Genomic DNA, 8,893 nt, shown 5'->3' with positions numbered 1-8,893 from the left:
AATAAGCTATTACCAGCAGGAGAGTGGGGTGGGGGGAGAAAAAACCTTTTGTAGTGGTAAACACCCATTGTTTCATGCTTTGTGTGTATAAAAAGATCTTCTGTACTTTCCACAGTATGCATCCGATGAAGTGAGCTGTAGCTCACGAAAGCTTCTGCTCAAATAAATGGGTTAGTCTCTAAGGTGCCACAAGTCCTCCTTTTCTTCTTGCGAATACAGACTAACACGGCTGTTACTCTGAAACCTGTCCAGATTGCTGGGAACTCGGCGCTCCTCCCCTCCCTGGGGATGCAGATAACCCGGAAGATGCCCTTACAGCCTGTGCTGAGAGCCTGAGAGCCTCTAAGCTGCAAGAGGTGACCAGGCTTTCCTCGGGAGTGAGCCCACATGTGAAATTATTGCAGATGCTCCGGGCTGGAGCGCACCATACCCCAAGGTGCCAGCAGCACGCCAGGTGCATCCGGACTGAGGCCAGCACTGCAGGCACTTCAGCAGCTCGGGCTTGTGGGTCCTAGCCCTGGTGGGTGCCAATAACCACTCAAAGCCAAGGCTCAGGGAAAGGTTTGTACTAGGGCTGGCAGGACAGGGGAAATCCTGCAGAAGTGTAGACAGTTACAGTGCATGGTGAGCAGCGGTGGGGCCTGTTTGGGGCCGGTCCAGCTGAGAGTCAGGGCTTCTCAGGTCTAGCGTCTGGGCTGCCCTTCCCAGGCCTGTGTCTGTCCAGGCCTGCAGGAGCTGGCAGGTTCCAGGCCAGGCTCAGCTCGTGTCTCTCACTGGGGGCCTCTGTAACGCTCCCTGCCCAGCCGCGGCTGCTCCCCCTAGGTCCCATGCACCCAGGGCCACGGCTGGGCTTTCCCGGGCCAGCCTCGTCTTTGAGCCTCCGCCCTCTGTCCGCGCAGTTTTCAAACAACAGGCAGACCAGAGAAGCTGCAGCTCAGAGAGAGCCCCGATTGGTCCGCTTCCCGATTGGTCCCTCCCCTGCATCCGCAGCTGACGGGCCCATTCCCCTGCAAGCCCCAGCTGCCGGACCCTGCCCTCCCAAGCCCCAGCTCCCAGCCCCGGCGAGGGTCTCTGCTGAGGGGTGGCACTGTCTCTGCATCCTGGGCTTGTGCCAGCCACCCTGCCACCGTGGGAGAGAGCAACACTGCCCCCCGCCTCCAGCGAGTACCCCACCGCAGGCACCCCTCCAGCTCCCCCAACTGCACCCAACCCCCCGACCAGAAATATGGGAGCCCTACAGGCAGACCTGCCCCAGCTGCCCTGGCCGGCGCTCCCGGCCCATCCCAGGCATGACTCTGTGCAGTCCCAGGAGCCCCTCTGCAGCTCCTGGCCAGCCGGGGTGTGGCTGCTGCTTCCCACAGGCCCCGTCACTGCCTGGCTCAAGGTCTTTCCTCCTGCCTGGCCAGGGCAACGGAAAGTGCCCTAGGGAGGAGGCTGCTGGGCACCTTAGTGCCCTGGCCAGAAGTGCTGGACAGGCCCTGGGCCGGGCGGCGGGGCTGTGCAGTGGGGAGGGGGCTGATGGGACTCATAGGCTTCTGCTCAGCGGGTTCGTTGCCGCTGTCGCTACTCTTGGGTCTTTCTCTCTGAAACCCCAGAGCCCGGCTGGGAACAGGTCGGTGGCTTACTGGTGATCTGCAAAGACACCACACCTGGCTGCCTACACTGCTCTTTTGGCTGGCTTCTGGGGGCCTCGAAAGCACAGCCCACGGTGAGCAGCATGGGCAGCCTGGCCTCTTCTTTGCCCTGTTCCCATCGAACAGGCTGTGTGCGGAGGCCTCGAGCCGTCCCTGGGGCTCCTAGGGGCACGGCCACACCTGTGAAATTCTCCCACGCACGGCTGTGTCCCCGTGGGAGTGACAGGGCTGGACTTGGGACCGTCACAACATGCCACGAAACGGCTTGAACAGGGGGCTCTGGTAGGGTTGCCAACCCTCCTGATTTCGCTGGGAGTCTCCCAGAATTGGGCAGGCTCCTTACCTGCCTTGGCTCCGCGCCACTCCTGGAAGCGGCTGGCACGTCCCTGCGACCCCTGAGGGGTGGGGGTAGGTATCTCCACATGCTGCCCGCACCCCGAGCACCAACTCCGCAGCTCCCATTGGCTGGGAACTGCGGCCAATGGGAGCTGCGGGGGTGGCACTTGCAGGCTCAGGCAGCACACGGAGACCCCTCGGCGCCCCCCCCTACCCCCCGACAGGGACATAGCGGCCACTTCCAGGAGTGGTGCGGGGCCAGGGCAGGCAGGGAGCCTGCCTTAGCTCCACTGTGCCACCACCCAGACACCGCCCGAGGTAAGCACTGCCCGGCCGGAGGCTGCACTCCCTCCTGCACCCCAACCCCCTGCCCCAGCCTGGAGCCCCTTCCTGCACCCAAACTCCCTCCCAGAGCCCACAGCCCCTCCCACACCCCAACCCCCTGCCCCAGCCTGGAGCCCCCTCCTGCACACACCCTCCCTCCCAGAGTTTGCACCCTGCATCCCTTCCTGCAACCCAGCCCTCTGCCCCAGGCTCAGCCTGCAGCCCCCTCCCACACTCTGAACCCCTTGGCCCCAGCCCAGAGCCCCCATCCCCTCCTGCACCCCAACCCCCTGCCTCAGCCAGGTGAAAGTGAGGGAGGATGGGGGAGAGCAAGCGAGGGAGAATGGAGTGAGTGGGGTGGGGCCTCAGAGATGGGGGCTTGGGGTTCCCTCCTCTTGGCCAGCCAACTCCCCCAAAACTGGAAACCCCTCCAGCCGTCTCCCCCAGCCTCCCCGCAGCTCCCCCCCACCCAGCCTTTGTCCAGTTTCCCGGGCAGAAGGTGTCACCTCGCCCCAGCCCCCCTCCTGGCTCAGGTTACAGGCTCAGGTATCTTCCCTCAGGTGAAGTCTCCCATCTCCAATGAAACTCCACTGCAACATCCCCAGATCAATCCTCCCCACTCCCTGCTCGTCACACCCTCCCCTTCCCCCGCGCTGGCCAGGCAACAGCTCTCATGGGGCCCCCAGGGGCGTCTTTTCTCTTGGGGCACCGCCCCCTTGCCCAGGGTGGGTGCAACCTCCAGAATAGCTGAGCACCGGCCTTTCTGCAGACTGCAGCTCTGAGCGCCCGGCCTGTGGTGTGAGCATGCCAGGGATGCCCATTGCCCTCTGCTGCCTGGTTCTTCCTGGGTGCGCCCCAGCCAGGCCGAGCAGGGAACGAGAGCAGGGTTTTAAGGAAAGGTTGAAGGTGAGGAGGCAGCTCTGTTCCAGGCCAAGGCGGGGAAGCAGCTTCAGGCACCATGATGGGTTCGGTCACAGAGACCCCCTTGGGACTGTCACCTGATGTGCTGAAACTACCTCTGAGCCGGTTTTCCCTGTCATGGAATCATGGAATCACAGACTATCAGGGTCAGAAGGGACCTCAGGAGGTCATCTAGTCCAACCCCCTGCCCAGAGCAGGACCGATCCCCAACTAAATCATCCCAGCCAGGGCTTTGTCAAGCCTGACCTTAAAAACTTCTAAGGAAGGAGATTCCACCACCTCCCTAGGCAACGCATTCCAGTGTTTCACCACCCTCCTAGTGAAAAAGTTTTTCCTAATATCCAACCTAAACCTCCCCCACTGCAACTTGAGACCAATAACTCCTTGTCCTGTCCTCTTCTACCACTGAGAATAGTCTAGAACCATCCTCTCTGGAACCACCTCTCAGGTAGTTGAAAGCAGCTATCAAATCCCCCCTCATTCTTCTCTTCCGCAGACTAAACAATCCCAATTCCCTCAGCCTCTCCTCGTAAGTCATGTGTTCCAGACCCCTAATCATTTTTGTTGCCCTTTGCTGGACTCTCTCCAATTTCTCCACATCCTTCTTGTAGTGTGGGGCCCAAAACTGGACACAGTACTCCAGATGAGGCCTCACCAATGTCGAATAGAGGGGAACGATCACGTCCCTCGATCTGCTCGCTATGCCCCTACTTATACATCCCAAAATGCCATTGGCCTTCTTGGCAACAAGGGCACACTGCTGACTCATATCCAGCTTCTCGTCCACTGTCACCCCTAGGTTCTTCTCCGCAGAACTGCTGCCGAGCCATTCGGGCCCTAGTCTGTAGTGGTGCATGGGATTCTTCCGTCCTAAGTGCAGGACTCTGCACTTGTCCTTGTTGAACCTCATCAGATTCCTTTTGGCCCAATCCTCCAATTTGTCTAGGTCCCTCTGTATCCTATCCCTACCTTCCAGCGTATCTACCACTCCTGCCAGTTTAGTGTCATCCGCAAACTTGCTGAGGGTGCAATCCACGCCATCCTCCAGATCATTAATGAAGATATTGAACAAAACCGGCCCCAGGACCGACCCTTGGGGCACTCCGCTAGATACCGGCTGCCAACTAGACATGGAGCCATTGATCACTACCCGTTGAGCCCGACAATCTAGCCAACTTTCTACCCACCTTGTAGTGCATCCATCCAGCCCATACTTCTTTAACTTGCTGACAAGAATACTGTGGGAGACCGTGCCAAAAGCTTTGCTAAAGTCGAGGAATAACACGTCCACTGCTTTCCCTTCATCCACAGAACCAGTTATCTCATCATAGAAGGCAATTAGATTAGTCAGGCATGACTTTCCCTTGGTGAATCCATGCTGACTGTTCCTGATCACTTTCCTCTCGTCTAAGTGCTTCAGAATTGATTCCTTGAGGACCTGCTCCATGATTTTTCCGGGGATTGAGGTGAGGCTGACCGGCCTGTAGTTCTCAGGATCCTTCTTCTTCCCTTTTTTAAAGATTTGCACTACATTAGCCTTTTTCCAGTCGTCCGGGACTTCCCCCGATCGCCATGAGTTTTCAAAGATAATGGCCAATGGCTCTGCAATCACATCCGCCAATTCCTTTAGCACTCTCGGATGCAACTCGTCCGGCCCCATGGACTTGTGCACGTCCAGTTTTTCTAAATAGTCCCAAACCACTTCTTCCTTCACAGAGGGCTGGCCACCTCCTCCCCATGCTGTGCTGCCCACTGCAGTAGTCTGGGAGCTGACCTTGTTAGTGAAGACAGAGGCAAAAAAAGCATTGAGTACATTAGCTTTTTCCACATCTTCTGCCACTAGGTTGCCTCCCTCATTCAGTAAGGGGCCCACACTTTCCTTGGCTTTCTTCTTATTGCCAACATACCTGAAGAAACCCTTCTTGTTACTCTTAACATCCCTCGCTAGCTGCAACTCCAGGTGTGATTTGGCCTTCCTGATTTCACTCCTGCATGCCTGAGCAATATTTGTATACTCATCCCTGGTCATTTGTCCAATCTTCCACTTCTTGTAAGCCTCTTTTTTGTGTTTAAGATCAGCAAGGATTTCACTGTTAAGCCAAGCTGGTCGCCTGCCATATTTACTATTCTTTCTACACATCGTGATGGTTTGTCCCTGTAACCTCAATAAGGATTCTTTAAAATACAGCCAGCTCTCCTGGACTCCTTTCCCCCTCATGTTATTCTCCCAGGGGATCTTGCCCATCAGTTCCCTGAGGGAGTCAAAGTCTGCTTTTCTGAAGTGCAGGGTCCGTATTCTGCTGCTTTCCTTTCTTCCTTGTGTCAGGATCCTGAACTCGACCATCTCATGGTCACTGCCTCCCAGGTTCCCATCCACTTTTGCTTCCCCTACTAATTCTTCCCGGTTTGTGAGCAGCAGGTCAAGAAGAGCTCGGCCCCTAGTTGGTTCCTCCAGCACTTGCACCAGGAAATTGTCCCTTACAGTTTCCAAAAACTTCCTGGATTGTCTGTGCACTGCTGTATTGCTCTCCCAGCAGATATCAGGATGATTAAAATTGCCCATGAGAACCAGGGCATGCGATCTAGTAGCTTCTGCGAGTTGCTGGAAGAAAGCCTCGTCCACCTCATCCCCCTGGTCCGGTGGTCTATAGCAGACTCCCACCACGACATCACCCTTGTTGCTCACGCTTCTAAACTTAATCCAGAGACTCTCAGGTTTTTCTGCAGTTTCAAACTTGAGCTCTGAGCAGTCATACTGCTCCCTTACATACAGTGCAACTCCCCCACCTTTTCTGGCCTCCCTGATCCCTGCCAGCTTGGGACTCCAGACCCCTGCCTTGTTGAGCCAGACACGCCAGCCTGCTGCAAACACAGACCCAGGGTCTGAACCATGTCCCCAAAGCTGCAGGGTTTAACTGAAAACCACTCAGAAGGTACTCCTGTCCCCAGCACCCAGACACCCAGCTCCCAATGGGATCCAAACCCCAAATAAATCCATTTTACTCTGTATAAAGCTTATACAGGGTAAACTCATAAATTGTCTGTCGTCGATAACACTGATAGAGAGATATGCACAGCTGTTTGCTCCCCCCAGGTATTAATCACTTACTCTGGATTAATTAATAAACAAAAGTGATTTATTAAGAATAAAAAGCAGGATTTAAGTGGTTCCAAGTGATAACAGACAGAACAAAAAGAAAAGGAGTTCTTGTGGCACCTTAGAGACTAACAAATTTATCTGAGTATAAGCTTTCGTGAGCTACAGCTCACTTCATCGGATGCTCACAAAAGCTGATGCTCAAATAAATTTGTTAGTCTCTAAGGTGCCACAAGTCCTTCTTTTCTTTTTGTGGATACAGACTGACACGGCTGCTACTCTGAAACCAGACAGAACAAAGTAAGTCACCAAGTAAAATAAAGCAAAACCATGCAAGTCTAAGCCTAATACATTTAAGAAACTGAATACAGGTAAATCTCACCCTCCGAGATGTTCCAATAAGCTTCTTTCACAGACTAGAGTCTTCCTAGTCTGGTCTCAATCCTTTCCCCTGGTACAGTCCTTGTTAGTTCCAACTCAGGTGGTAACTTGGGGATTTCTCATAACTGGCAGCCCCCTTGTTCTGTTCCACCCCCTTTTATAGCTTTGGCACAAGGTGGGAATCCTTTGTCTCTCTCTCTCTCTGGGTTCCCACCCTTCCCTCTAAATGGAAAAGCACCAGGTTTAAGATGGATTCCAGTTCCAGGTGACATGGTCACATGCCACTGTAAGACCTCATTCTCCATTCTTTCAGGGTTGGCCTGCAGGTTACCAGGAAGGTTTGCGAGTAAACAGAGCCAGTTACAAACAATTGTCCTGGTTAATGGGAGCCATCAAGATTCCAAGCCATTATTGATGGCCCACTCTTTGCATAGTTACAATAGGCCCTCAGAGTAATACTTCATATTTCTAGTTTCAGATACAAGAATGATACATTTAAACAAATGGGATGACCACACTCAGTAGGTTTTAGGCTTTGTAATGATACCTTACAAGAGACCTTTTGCATGAAGCATATTCCAGTTACCTCATATTCACACTCATTAGCATATTTCCATAAAATATGGAAGTGCATATGGAGTGCAGTGTCACACCCTCCTCCTGAACTTACTGCCAGAGCCTTGGACCCTGTCCATGGTGGCGGCAGTACATGTAAAATCCCGGTTTGTCTCTGGTTACACATCCTCCCAGCCCCTCTAAACCCTACAATGTCACTCACAGGTGTCCTAGCAAGGTGCAGGGTTCCTGGTCCCCTGGTGCCTGAAAACAAGTTGGGGTGTAGTATTGCTAACAGAACGCAGACAGCAACGTCTGTTAAAGTGTAGGAGTCTTGGCATTTAGCCACCAATGCTATGAGGCGGTGTGCCTCAGTTTTCCCTTCTACACGGCAGTGTTGGCCTGTTATGCTTTTGAGGCTGTGCCAAGCTCTAAGCCTGTTTACAGGTAGAAACTGAAAAGCAACATGCTTGTGGGACATTCCTGTGTCCCCCAAAAGGGAAGGTGATCCCGATCCAGCTGTGGGCTCACAGCTACCAGCTGTGACAGACCCTTCACTGGCCAGCAAAATCCCCCCCAGCCCTTTCATTCAGATTGGGCTTGCTTCCAGCTACAGAGTCCTTGGGGTCTGCTCCCACCCCAGCAGTCATCAGGAACCCAACTTCCAGTGGGGGAGGTTTAGGTTGGATATTAGGAAAAACCTTTTCACTAGGAGGGTGGTGAAGCGCTGGAATGGGTTACCTGGGGAGGTGGTTGTCACGGAGTGTGGGGGAGTCCAGGCCCTGCACCCCTCTTCCTGGGATTCACTGAGACTCTCAGCCAGCCAGTAAAACAGAAGGTTTATTGGACCACAGGAACACAGTCCACAACAGAGCTTGTGGGTACAACCAGGACCGCTCAGTCGAGTCCTTCTAGGGGAGCAGGGAGCTTAGACCCCAGCCCTGGGGTTCCCTACGTTCCGCCACCCAGCCCCAAACTGAAACTAAACCCACCCAGCAGGTTCCCTGCTGCAGCCTCTGTTCACATTCCTGGCCGAGGTGTCACCTCCTCCTCCCCCTCCTGGCTCAGGTGACAGGCTCTCAGGTCTCCCATCCCCAGTGAAACTCCCCTGCCACATTCCCAGGTCAACACTTCCTCCTCCCTGCTGCCTCACAGTGGCGGAATCTCCTTCCTTTGAGGTGTTTAAGGTCAGGCTTGACAAAGCCCTGGCTGGGATGATTTAGTTGGGGATTGGTCCTGCTTTGAGCAGGGGGTTGGACTAGATGACCTTCTGAGGTCCCTTCCAACCCTGATATAATATGATTCTGTGATCTCCAGGATACATGTCCCTGTGCACCCCAGGGCAGGACCTGTCCCCTGCTGACCTGCAACTTCCTGGCAGTGAGAAGCTGGGAAGGCCTCCCTGTTACAAGGTGGAGCATCCCCCTCCCCCAGGGAGATGATCACAGGACAGGAGCTGGCTTTATCCATCTCTTCCCCCAGGAACTTGCCTAGCGTAATGGGGCTACAGGAACTGGTTACGACCATCCCTGCTGCGACCAAGGAATTAAAGAGACACTCCCCTATTTCTCCAGCAACACTTGTGACTTTACCCCCGCCCCCGGGGCATTCAGCACAAGATTCCTTCTTGCTGCTCACAAACCCT

This window comes from Lepidochelys kempii, chromosome 2, assembly GCF_965140285.1.
Source record: "Lepidochelys kempii isolate rLepKem1 chromosome 2, rLepKem1.hap1, whole genome shotgun sequence".
NCBI classification, from domain to species: Eukaryota; Metazoa; Chordata; order Testudines; family Cheloniidae; genus Lepidochelys; species Lepidochelys kempii.
The sequence above is the reverse complement of the archived record's forward strand: the minus strand, read 5'-3'. Positions refer to the sequence as shown.